Source organism: Castanea sativa, chromosome 4, assembly GCF_040712315.1.
Source record: "Castanea sativa cultivar Marrone di Chiusa Pesio chromosome 4, ASM4071231v1".
Taxonomy (NCBI): Eukaryota; Viridiplantae; Streptophyta; class Magnoliopsida; order Fagales; family Fagaceae; genus Castanea; species Castanea sativa.
Window position 1 is genome coordinate 24562754 of NC_134016.1, and position 14234 is coordinate 24576987.

Sequence of the window (14234 nt, forward strand, 5' to 3'; positions counted from 1 at the left end):
TGTGAAATTTCTCTTCATATTTTAACATTTAAAAAAAATATCAAATAATTAATTTTAAAATAGAATATGAGCATAATTTGTATCTTTAAGAAACTCAATAATAATTACTATATAATAAAATTTGAGTTAAAATAAGGGTCTGTTTGGATACAACTGAAAACTGAAAACTGAAAACACTGTAACAAAATAATTTTTAAATGTGTGAATAGTGCCACGGGTCCCATTTTTAATTTAAAAAAAGCTGAAAAATGCATGAACAGTGCACCACTGTGCGGTTACTGTTCACGCACAGTGGTGAACAGTACACCATGTCTCCTGGTTGAAATCTGTGCGTAGGAAAAAAAAAAAAGAGTCTGAAACGTGAAAATCCCAACCGCAGACACCAACATCTCTATCCAAACCCACCCTAACTGTAATTGTACTAAGTAGTTAATTAATCCCCCATAAAAAAAGGTAGTTAATTTCTTTCTTCAACAAGTGTCTACACTCTATTATTAATAGTATACTTGATATAAAACACTATTATATGAGTTTTAAGAAATTTAAAACTCTATTACTAGAAATTTCATGTAATTTAAAATAAAAATATTTTAATTATATATTATAATTTTATGATTTAATATTGTAAAAATTACACAATACATACCGTGCTTGCACCAATTGTTTTTTTTTTTTTAATGTATTACACGCCTTAAAATGAATGTTTTTTTTTTTTTTAAGAAGATCTTAAAATGAATGTGGTTGTATAATGTGGCTCATAAATTTTTTAGATAAGTAAATTTAAATAAAAATCTATTAAATGTCAACAGTGCCGGCTGAATGTTAGAGCAAGAAAGGCAGTCGCCTAAGGCCCCAAGTAAAAAAAAAAGCCTCCAAATTTTAACCAATAGAGTTATTTATAATCAATAAATAAAATATTTTTTTACCAGATAAAAAACAAATAAAAATGAGAGAAAAATGTAACGTCCACAATATTTTTCACAATATTTTTACAACTAATGTTAAGTAGTAGGTTGTTATTGATGACAAAAAAAATAATAATTATAGTGATATTTTCAAATAGAAAACAAAAGGCAAATTAAAACCCAGGATTTATTGTAAAAAATATTGTCAATGTTGCACTTCTAGAAAAAAGAATAATAATAAGAGTTGGGTTGACAAACTTTTACCAGTTCTCATCTAAGTCTACCACTAACACTACTTTTTTACTTACTACTATCAATCTGCTACATTAAGTATGAAAAATTTTGTCAAACTTTTTCTATTTATAAACTATCTAAAAAAAAAAAATCTACATAGTTCATATTAATTAGTAGAAATTTTGCATCTAAAATAAGATAATCAATTTTTTCCTTAGGCCCCCAAATGCATCAAGCCGCCCCTGAATGTCAAGTAATTCACTAATTATTTACATATAATTTAAATTAAGCCATACTAATTTTATCTATAAATTATTATTTATAATATACTTTTTTAAAATGAGAGTAAACCTACTGATTATTTTTTGCACACAAAATTCAATGTATTTATTTGTATTTGCTTATAATATTTGTGTGAAATTTCTCTTCATACTTTAACATTTTAAAAAAAATATCAAATAAATCATTTTAAAATAGAATATGAGCATAATTTGTATCTTTAAGACACTCTTTAATAATTACTATATAATAAAATTTGGGTTAAAATAACTGTAATTGTACTAAGTAGTTAATTTATCCCCCATTAAAAACGGTAGTTAATTTCTTTCTTCAACAAGTGTCTACACTCTATTACTAATAGTATATTTGATATAAAACTCTATTATATAAGTTTTAAGACATTTAAAATTCTATTTGAACTTAAAAATTCTATTACTAGAAATTTCATGTAATTTAAAATAAAATATTTTTATTATATATCATAATTTTATGATTTAATATTGTAAGTTACACAATACACAGCGTGCTTGCACCAATTGTTTTTTTTTAATGTATTACATGCCTTAAAATGAATGTTTTTTTTTATAAAGAAAATCTTAAAATGAACGTGGTTGTATAATGTGGCTCATAAATTTTTAAGATAAGTAAATTTAAATAAAAATCTATTAAATGTCAAGTAATTCACTAATTATTTACATATAATTTAAATTAAGCCATACTAGTTTTATCTAAAAATTATGTTGTATGCATGAGAGAAAACATTACCGTCCGCCCATGTACAGACATTCCATAGTTAGCAACTACCTGTAGAATGTCAGAAATATTTCCCTCAAATTGTCACGTCTTACATTCTTTTACCACAAGAATGGATATCATTACTTGGCCTATCTTCATTTATAGGGGGGAAAAAGAAGAAGAAAAAGCCTTTCCTTGTGATACGTGTCGGCAGTTAACTTACTTTTATGGATAACAAGTAATGTTATGGGTGAGTTTAGAATCATTATTTTGCAAATGAACAAAATGGGTTGGGTGCAATAGTCAAGAAATATTGATTAATTAGGTGGACCCATTGACCTGAAAGAGTGTGTGGAAGACCAGGCCTTAAAGGGTTGTTTGTTTGCTTTCATTATATATATATATATGGTTGTCATCGTAGCCCTAAAGCTTTGTAAGTTTCTTATTCCTTTTCATACACCCAGATATTCCCTTCTAATCCTCAAACAACATTGTCTTAAGCATTTAGCGTATCCCCACCCCACAATTAGGGGTGGCAAAATTTGACATGACCCGCGAACCCGACACGACACGATACGAAATTAGTAGGTTATGGGTTGAGGCTTAACGGGTTCGTGTCATATTCGGGTTGACACGGCTAACCCGTTTAATAAATGGGTTGGGTTAGTGTTGAACACATAGAACCCATTTGACCCGTTTAATTAAATGGTATTTTACCAATATACCCTTCAAACTTTAGGTATATCAACTTATTAGTTGTTGTGATTTATTTTCTTTGACATATTGTGATTGATTATTTGTGATATTGAGATATGCTTTAATTTTGAATGATTATTTGTGATGCAGTTACTCGTTAGTTTTGAATTTTATACTAAAAATATTTATTTGTTTGTTTTTGCATTAATTTTTATTTTTCATTTTGATAAAATCTGATAAACAGGTCGACACGACTAACCCGTTTAATAAATGGGTCGTGTTAGGGTTGAGGAATTTTGACCCGTTTAATAAATATGTCGGGTTAGTGTTGATCTATATAGTCGAATACTCATGACTTGATACGACATGAACTCGACACACGAACACGAATTGCCACCCCTACCCACAATGTCCTTCACCTCACCAACATTTTGACTATAAACTTAAAGAATTTCAAAACCCAAGGCCAAATCAAAGATAAAATAACACATGAATTCTTTCTCTTATTCAATAGGGAAGTACCTAATTTTTCTTTGTTTGCTTTAATGAATTCAGTGAATTTACATTAAACATGTCCTCCAATTCAACCCTCGAGGTCATAACATTTAAGATGATTGACGATGCTAACCTGTCCTCCCACTTGCAACTTTTGCAATGCCCTATGTCCAAATCCGCTTTTATACTCTTTTAAATAATTTGGGCTGACTTCAGCTGAGCTAAAAGATTCCCCCCTAAATAATTTAAAAAAAAAAAAACAGAGTTGAAACGAACGTCCATATAAAATTTTATTAAATGAAAAGGAAAATTCAAAATCGAATACCCCTTTTATTAAAAAAAATTTATAAATTAATGTGAAAAAAATGTGATTTATATTATTTTCATAACACAATAATAACAGTCTAATTAGTTATTTTCTTTATGATTGATGATAATTTACGAACTTTATATAGTAAAATTTATAATATCTCTAAAATATCACTCAAATGTGAATAAATGAATCCAATATTACTTAAAAATTCGAGATCTACTTTAAATCACTAACAAACTGGTCAGTGTCGGTCATATTATTTTTTTATTATTCTATTATATTCAAAATCATACTCTCTATTTCTGCCTTAATTATCACTCTATTAATATTATTTTTTGGTATTCCTTTTCCTTTTTCCTCAACCTAATTCAACTTATTCTTTTTCATTGGTGCATTAATTGTTCTTCTTTGAAAATGACCAAATCATCTCAAGTGGCTTTCCTCTCATCTTTTCATCAACAGAGGTCATTCTAATCTACAAGCAAATTCCCTCATTTAAATACTATATGTCCTTGTATTTTCCGTTATACATTAGTATATTTTCATTTTAAATACACTCATTTTATAAGTATATTCTCTTAATGGTCTCACATTTAGTGCCATAGAAAATTACTAATCTTACAACAATCTTATAAGATTTTTCCTTTAACTTAATATATATTCTACTATCACAATATTCTTGATGTGTTTCTTGGCTTCATCTACTCTGATTTTATATTACGATTTATGTCCTCTTTTGATTCAAGATATCAAAACATCTCACTCTTTAGTTTTTCACAAAAGTTTTGTGGTGGAGATAATAATGGCTTTCCGCGTTAAATCTAGTGAAGGTCTAGCTACCTGGGACGACTAGATCTAGTTATGGGAGAATGGGATTGGTTGATATAGAGATCAGCTGAAATTTGTGGTTTAGTGAGAGTTGTAATTGCTAAGTTGGTTTTAATTAATATGGCAATTTTAATTGATATTTCTTATTTTTATTGATCACCTCTTTTACATTGCAAGGGCTATATATTCGTCATAATGTCGACTGAAGCACCCAGGCCAGTTAGGTAACTGTCTGAGGCCATCCAATAGAAGGACCCCAAATTTAACTATAAGGGATATACTTTTATTTGTGGAAGTATTAAATTAGCTTCAAATATTATCTAATAAATAAATAAAAAATATTTAAAGACAAAATAAAAACAAAAAGAGTTATATTAGGAATACTACAAATTTACCATCACACACTCTTGGTACAATGATCACTTCACAAGTATTAGTGCTTGTAAGGTCGGTTCAAGTCTCTAAAATGGAACTTCATACATATATATACTTAAATTAGGCTGGAATAGAATTTCTATCTTGAATAAAAAAAAAAATTACTACAAATTTTATTACATCACATTTACCAATTAACATCTCACCAATCACAAAAAAATTAAGCCAACATTCATTTATTATAATTTTTTTAATCAGTCAATTAAATGTCACGTGAATTTGTTAAGGCTATATAGTACAATTGCTAAAATCTTTAACATTTTTCATATTATATTATATTATATATATATATATATATATATATATATATATATATATATCACTTGGATGTGCTATGAATGGTTCGTTTTCTCTATAAGCTAGAGTGTAAAATTCAATAATCTCCTATATATTGAAGCTGAAAAATCACTATCTATTTCTTTCTCTCAACAAAGCAAAACTTAAATGAAAATACCAAAACAAAAATTCAATCTCAAACCTCAATTTTTGTGTACTAATTGATGGAAAATTTTCGTCACTCTCTCCATTTAAAGCAAAAAAGTGGTTTTGTTAAAGCTTCTTTGGAGCTGGCTTCGAGTCTTCTTCTACATTGAGTCCGTCTCCTTCAAGTTTGGCAGATTATCTAAAAACTCTATTTCTTTCTTGCTTCGCTTTGTCTCTGTTTGTTTTTATTCTTGGTACTTGGTCGTGGTAGGAAATACAAATTTCATTGATACATACGTTGTACAAGAAGCAACTCGTTGTTGTTCCAATTTATTCTAGGGGTGGGGACGTGGGTAGCAAAGGATTTGTTAAAAAAAAAGAAAAAGTAATCTACAGTACTTCCACACACCATACTTATCCATCAGTGTTCTTTCTTTTAAATATATATTTATAATAAAATTTCAATTTCTTTGCTTCTTTTGTTTATACATATATGTAATCTCATATAGGTGTTCATGAACACTGTTGGGAAATTTAGGCCCCGGTTAATAAAATTAATAAGTTTTAAACTCAAGTTATTAATTAGGTTTATTATTAATAAAACTTGTTAAAACAAACAAACGTCAATATCATGCAAGGGAGTCAATCTTGTACCGGTTTGACTAGTGGAACGATATATTTCGGTACCGATCAATACCGATGTACCATTTCGGGTTTACCGTTATTTTATATACATATATATATATATATATATATATATATATATATACACACACATATATACACACACTTATGTGTGTGTGTGTGTGTATGTGTGTGTGTGTGTGTGTGTGTGTGTGTGTGTGTGTGTGTGTGTATTATAATAAATATAAAAGTTTACCATAAAACATTACCTCAATTTAGAACAAATTATTCATAATTTTAGACTTAGCATCAATTAAAAGGAAAAAAAAACACAATATAAAAAATAGAAAGCTTAATTGTTCATTGCATACTAAGAAAACAAATAATACTAATAAGTTAATGTAAATAAGTTACCATTATGTCCTTATAAAAATTCAAAAATTACAAAATTAAAAAAAAAAAAAAAACTTTTTTCAGTACCAACCGGTATTGTCCGAAATTGGCCAGTATGACCGGTATTTAAACCGGTACGAAATGTTATTGTTCTGATACCGGTATACGTACCGGTACAATATTGACTTCACTGATATCATGTTAAATATAAGTGTAGCAGAAAAGTAAATAAGACAAAATATGATGATTTAGGCAAACCAATGAAACCAACCAGTTTCATAGTAAAAAATGTGGGGGGAAACCTTTCCGAAAAATAATTTACTATAGTAAAAAAAAGTTTCAGATCTAGTACAAAACCTTTGTTCCTAGACTCTACAATCCCCGAAGAAGAACTTACAATAGAAACCTTGCTTTAGAACTTTTGAACTTTTCAATATATGAACGCTACCCTTTGATGCACAGATCCCAGTACGTGACTAACTCCTTTACACGAATCCTAGTACGTGACTCACTCACCAACTTGAGGAAGAAGAATGTTGGCTGCAAAGTTCTTCACTTCATCAACAATGAAGATCAAGAAGCACTTGGTTACAAAACCCTAAGGCGCAAAGACGCAGTAGCTTCTTTTAGAGAGAATAAGGCTTCGGTCACCTTTTGCATATATTCTCCTTGTATTCTCTTGTATGACGGCCTCTAAATTAAGCCTTATATATGTCTAGGGTTATGAGAAAAGAAGGCCTAAAGATATATCCACGGATTGGAATCAAAACAGATTTGAAAATCTGTTTTTCTTAAACCTCGATAGTTAGAGGTGTCGAAATGCTGTCGAGTAGCTGTCGAGCCTCGGGGATGGAACAGCTTCTTAAGCTCGATAGATGCTAGCTGTCGAGGTTTAAGGACAGGCACTTCTTCAACTTGTTTCTTGAACAGACTTGCATGACTTTAACACTTGATCTTGAAACCTTATTTCTTGAAGTATTAAAAATATCCTAAATCTACCCAATTACAAGTAAAGTGTGTTTTGTCAAAGGATTAGCTAACTACATAAAATATGTCCTTAAAAATCTTCCACTTTGGCAATCCGTGACAAAACCACAACAAACAAATGAACATATAAGAGAAGTCATAAATCACTCAACTCATACTCACTTGTTAAATATAATAAAATCTACCCTAACATAAACCCTTGAAAAACTTTGCAAGAAGAGAGTTCATGGCAAGTAGACTTTGACAACCTGTATTTCTGAAACACTTTAAACAAAACACATCAAGGCATCTTTGTGTGAAGTAGAAATAATAGATTGCATACAAATTAAAGAAACATGTGTATAAAGATAGAAAAGAAACAACAAATGTAAAGGTAGGTGAAGAAAACATACATCATTATATATATATCAAAGATAAGCACAATGTATGTAAACATAGTCACAAGACCTAAGGTACAAGAAGAAGAAGCTAGAAGTAGCTCCTATAACAGCAAGGAGGTAAACACTCTCCCTAACAAGATGAAACACAACTCCCCCTTACAGAGGTATATATTTCTCCCCCTAACATGTAGAATCTTAAAAAGAAACCACATATTTCCACCATTTCTCCCCCTTTTTGTCATGATTGACAAAAGGTACAAGAAGCTATAAAGCTTTACTCGAGAAACATAAAGATGATCAAGGATGATTGAGGGGGCACAAAAAATCCATAAAAATGCATGAATGTAATGAAACAAGATGCTATGGATGACAAGATAAAAGAAACATGCAAAACATGTTAAAGAAAATGCATGCAAGAGAATCTCAATGGATCGAGAGGTGTCGAGAAGCTATCGAGGGGATAAGAACTTTCTCAATCGATCCACCTAGCTATCGAGAGGTGTCGAGATTGCGATAAAAAATTAACTGAAGATTTCGACAGATAAGCCAGGTATCGAGAGGTGTCAAGATGCTGTCGAGATGATTTAAAAACAGTTTTTCAAGAAGAGAAAAACACAGACATGAATCCAATTAAACATGGAACTCAACCAAAGATCCAAACAATATTTTAACCTCTCAAAATCATCTCTCAATAATAAAAATGATAAGCATTTAGATCCCAAAAACACACACACACACACTAAACAAATCTAATCAATTTTATATTTCAAAAACGAGTTAAGACAGTTTAGTGAGCATACATCAGCACATGTAAACCTTGTAATGGTCAAATCACATTATACGTGTACATGTATCAAGAGTAGCAAAGAATATTGCGTGTTGTGTGTGAAAAACATCGCAAGATTGCACAAGTGTCTCTATGTTATGACGATTTGAGATATGAGAAAATCACTTTAACTCACACACAATCATAACTGTTTGATGGGGACTATCACTTTCGAGGTACATCCTATAACTCCCACATCTCCTAAAAAACACTCTTGCAATCATGTTTTAAAGCATTTTGTTCTTTTTGCTTTTATTTATTTGCATATTTTCTTTATATTAAACAAACCATGCATGGGTATACAAAGGAGAGAAAAGAAATACCCAATTATGTTAAGCTTTTAGACATTGCACTTTTGCTATGTCGAAGCATATAGATGTCATTGACATTGCACTTTTTCTATGCCAAAGCATACAAATGTCATTATCATGATTGGCGGGTAACAGTGGTGAGATGGTTATTAATGCCTTTCTCTTAGGATTTTCTAGTCATTCCCATCAAAAAGAGTGATATAAGTGTTAAGTACAAGAGATTACTTAACCTTACTCATCACAAACAAAGAGCCACAAAACCCATTTGCTTAGTTGTGCATAAAAATGCTCATCTAAGCTACAAATGATATAAAGTTTAGAAAATTATGTTTCAATGGTCATTTTAAGGTTCACAAGAACCAATGTACACAACACACACACTGTTTTTGTATTTTTTTGAATTTTTCAAAATTTTTGTTTTAATTTTTAAAACAAAAACAAAATAACTAAAATTGAAAAACTAAACAAAAACAGATAAACAATCATGAAAGCATGAGAGAAAAATGCATATACATGAAAGCATGATAGAAATGTGTAGATGCATGAAAGCATGATTTCAAGAGCAAATAAGAAATCAAGCAAAGAGGGTCCTACTTTAAATATAAAGAATTAAAGTAGAGGATAAACAGAAAAGACAATTAAGTCTTAGGTTCTTTTTTCATCCATACAACACAAGTCTTTGGCCGTGAAGATGAAAAGGCACGCGTCCTAGTATGTCTACTAAAGGACATGGAAGAATTAAAATTCTCCTAAAATTAAGTAAAAAGCTCAAAATTTTTAATAACTCTCCAAACAAAGGTATAGGTCCTTGAGAGGAAACCTGTGACCATTTGGACACTTGCTTTTGAGGATACAACTTAAAACAATTAGAACGAATGTGTTCAGACACACCACAATGGTGACAAACATGAGGATTAATAAAGGATTTAGAATTAGCCAAAACAGTTTTGGATTTCATACCTTTATTACCTTTCTCGGATTGAGGCACAATGACAGTTCTTGATCCAAAAGCTGTGGAAGAGGAGGGGCCGGAGGAAACAGCATATCTTAAGCCAGTCTTTTCAGAACTAGGCTTTTGAGCACTCAAGACCTCATCAAGATTTGCACTAAACATCCTCTCTATTTGAGTTCTAGCTTGACTAAGCTCAACCTCGAGATTCTTGACCTTCTCTTCTAATGAGGTGTTCTCTATAATAAGAGTCTCAACTAACGTGCAGTCACTATCCTCTCTCATCTAGTGAGGGAAAAAGCTTCCAAGGTTTTTTTTTTATGGAAACAAAACAATCAATGGAAGAGATGCGGGGATCCAAGCTGATTTACCCTACCATTGCATCCTAGCAATACCATGTATACAAAGAAGGGATGGTTTGACACTACTGTGGAAGAAGGAAGTTAATTTACACATACAAACCTTCTCAACAAATCATATAGATGCACTCATACTCAATGACGAACACCATCCATGGAGATTGACAAGATTTTATGGATGCTTAGAGGAACAAAAGAAAAAGGAATCATGACAGCTCCTAAAACACCTCCACACTAGATCTTCGGTCCCATGGTTATGTTGTACGATTTCAATAAGAACTTAAACTCTTCAAAGAAGTAGGGATGTTTACCGAAACAACAACAACCAATGATGGAATTTCAGTCTACACTACTCCATTGCGGTTTGGTGGATATGGGTTTTCAAGGAAATATATTCACATGGAATAATGGTGCCCTGGGGACACATTTGTACAAGAGCACTTGGATAGGGCATGTGAAACCTTGGAATGGAAAGCTCTGTTTCCCCACTCTAAGGTAATTCACTTCCAATCTACCTATTTGGATCATAACCCGATTCTCATAAACTTGTTCAGGCCGAACCAAACTTGCAAGAAGAGAAAAATTCCAAGGAGGTTTGAAGAAAAGCGGGTGAGTCATGTTGGCTGTGAAGAAGTGATCCGTGCATCATGGGAATCCGAAATTGGGAATGGCAGCCATACGTTTCACCTATTTGAGAAGGTCAAAAAGTGTAGAAAAGCACTGGTCAATTGGAGTAGCACCATATTTGAGAACTTTAAAACAAAAATCCAAGAGAAGTAGTCGGCCTTGGAGGAGCTATCTCTACAAAATGATCCTAATAATCAGAACTTTAAAAAATGACATCAATGCACTCCTCCACCAAGACGAGATTTTTTGGCGATAGAAATCAAGATCCATTTGGTTACCGGCGGGCTATGAAAACACAAAATTCTTCCACCAAAGAGCCAGCTAATGGCATAAAAAAAAAACCACATTTCTTGGATCACATCTCAAAGGGGGGGAATGGTGCACATCTGAGGACCACATTGCAGAAAAAGCCATTCAATACTTCCAAGACTTAATCATAATATCCAGCCCAACAGATTTTAATGAGGTGTTGAACTCGATGGACCACCTAGTTACTCTAGAAATGAATAATTACTTACTCCAAAGGTATAATCTAGAGGAAGTAAAGCAAGCACTATTTCAAATGCACCCATCAAAATCACCAGGACCAGATGGTATGTCCCTTTTTTTCTTTCATAAATTTTGGCATATAGTGGGTCAAGATGCGACAACAGCATTTCTTTCAATTCTAAATTTTGGTCATATGTTGCATAAGATGAATTTTACCCATATTGCACTAATCCCAAAAAATAATGATCTGAAACGCATGTCAGGCAATGTAATTTCCAAAATTGTTTCTAAGGTTCTAGCTAACTGTTTGAAGCATGTCCTCCCTATGGTGATCTCTGATGCCCAAAGTGCTTTTGTTCCTAATCGGGTCATAGATAATACTACTATAGCGTATGAGTTGTGATATAGGATGCGAAATTGAAGAAAAGGAAGGATGGATCAAATGGTAGTTAAGTTGGGTATCAGCAAAGCTTATGACAGGTGGAGTGTGGCTTCCTACGTCGAATAATGCTAAAATTGGGTTTTGACCTAAGATGGGTACAATTGGCTATGGAGACAATCACCACTGCCTCATATTCTGCACTAATCAATAGGAAGCCTTGAGGCTACATTACGCCATCAAGAGGTATCAAACACGGTGACCCACTCTCACCATACTTGCTCCTACTTTGTGATGAAGGTCAGTCTGCATGCTTAGGAAAGCTGAAGAGAGCCACCATTTGAGAGGTATAAAATCCAGCCAACATGGGGTGTGTATTTCTCACCTTTTTTAAATTTTTTATTTATTTTTTCATGGATGATAGCCTCCTATTTTGCCTTGCCACCATGGAGGAATGCCAACGATTACTTGATCTTTTGGGTACTTATGAAGTTGCATCAGGACAAGCAATTAACAGACAAAAAACATCATTGTTCTTCCATGCCAATACCAAACCAAAGGTAAAAAGGGCAATCCAACAAATGTTGGAGGCAAAGATTATGTCTAATAGCGAGAAATACCTAGGATTATCCATGGCGAGTGGAAAATCAAAGGTCAATATCTTTAAAGAGCTTCAAGAAAAAATAACCAAGAGGGTGATGGGGTGGAAGGAGAAGTTTAGATCCAATGCCCGTCGTGAGATCCTTTAAGACTATGGCTTAGGCCACACCCATCTGTTCCATTAGTTTATTCAAAATTCTCAAGGCCATTTGCGACAAAATCAATTCACTTTTGTCAAATTATTGGTGGGGACAGACTAAGGATAAAAGGAAGATTCATTGGATTAATTGACAAAAATTGTGTACACATAAAAAGAAGGGAGGAATGTGGTTTCGTGATATATTGGCTTTCAACTTGGCAATGCTGGCCAAGCAAGCATGGAGGCTCATTCACAATAACCAATCACTCTTTTACATGGAATACAAGGCAAGGTACTTTCCTATCTGTAGCTTCATAACGGCAGTATTGGGTTCCAACCCATCCTTTGTTTGGAGATCACTCTTGGCTACAAGGGATGTGATTAGGGAAGGGTCTACATGGAAGGTTGGAGAAGGCTGAATTATTGGTGTAACATCACACAAATGGCTACCTACTAGATCAGTTTTCCTCCACGAACCTAATGAGCAGATGCAAGTGTGTGACTTGATTAATCATGATACAAGACAGTGGGACAGGGGCAAACTGGTTGCTACTTTCACCCAAAGGACATGTGCAAAAATTTTAGCTCTCTCTCTTAACCATCTCTATTCACAAGACTCTTTGATCTGGACTGAGAACAAAGCTCAAAAGTTCTCAGTTAAGACAGCCTATCAGGTAGCTCTCAAACTGAAATCCACTAGCTTGGCTAAACACTCATCGATTCAAGTACACGATGCTACATGGGGGAAAATATGGAAGCTAAATGTCCCTCCCAAAGTTTGAACTTTCATATGGAGAGCATGCTCCAACTGCCTACCAATAAGGTACAACCTATGTCAAAAAAAGGTTAGAGTTAAGGTAACATGTGAATTCTGTCGCCAGGAACCTGAAACTGCAACCCATGCGCTTTAGACTTATCCATTCGCAAGGAACATGTGGGCTTTGGTCAGAGGACGAGTTCGAAAATGCAGCAACGAGGTCGCTAACTTCTTCTGGCTCTTCAAACATCTGCAAACAGTTTTGGAGGAAATAGACCTGGACAAGTGGGCAGTCATGGCTTGGAGCATTTGGAACGCAAGAAATAAATTTTTCTTCGAGTATGTGCACCTATAGCTAAGGATTTTCATGGAACGAGCTGCTAGTTTGCTAACAGAATACCAAACACCTATGGCAGCACAGCAAGTGTGAGCAGATATAGAGATTGAGTTTGTGTATTTTATTTCCAATGGGGATACGACTGTGTTGTAGTCAGTAAACCCCCATGCCAACCATATGCAATGTGGCCTTACTTGTATTATTGTGTTTGTTTCAATAAAACTTTCTATCCTTCGTTCAAACAAATAATTTCGTATCTTTTCATTATTGTCAATATTTGATTAACTTTCTCCATGGGTTATGAGTTTTTGTAATTTTTTTCTACAGCTGTTTAGTGCTTTAATTTAATTTGTTTTGTGGGTATGGTGTGTAGTTCCTAGTTTTTATTTGAGGGAATTTATAGTTGTTTTTTCAGTATTAAACAAGTTATTTATTTATTTATTTCTACTGATTGAAAACAGATTGTTAACCGTTTTACACAAAAAGACCTTATTAACAATAAATATGAATAATAAGAACTAAAGTGACAAAAAACAGCTAAGATTTTGTATCTTGGTGTGTTTGGATACCGCTTATTTTGCTGAAAACTAAAAACACTGTAGTAAAATAATTTTTAAATGTGTAAATAGTACCGTGGGACCCATTTTTAATGAAAGTTTTGTTGAAAAAAGAGGTTTGTGGGTCCTGTAAACAGTGCACGAGACCCTTTCGAAAAGGCAGAAATGAGCTTCTAA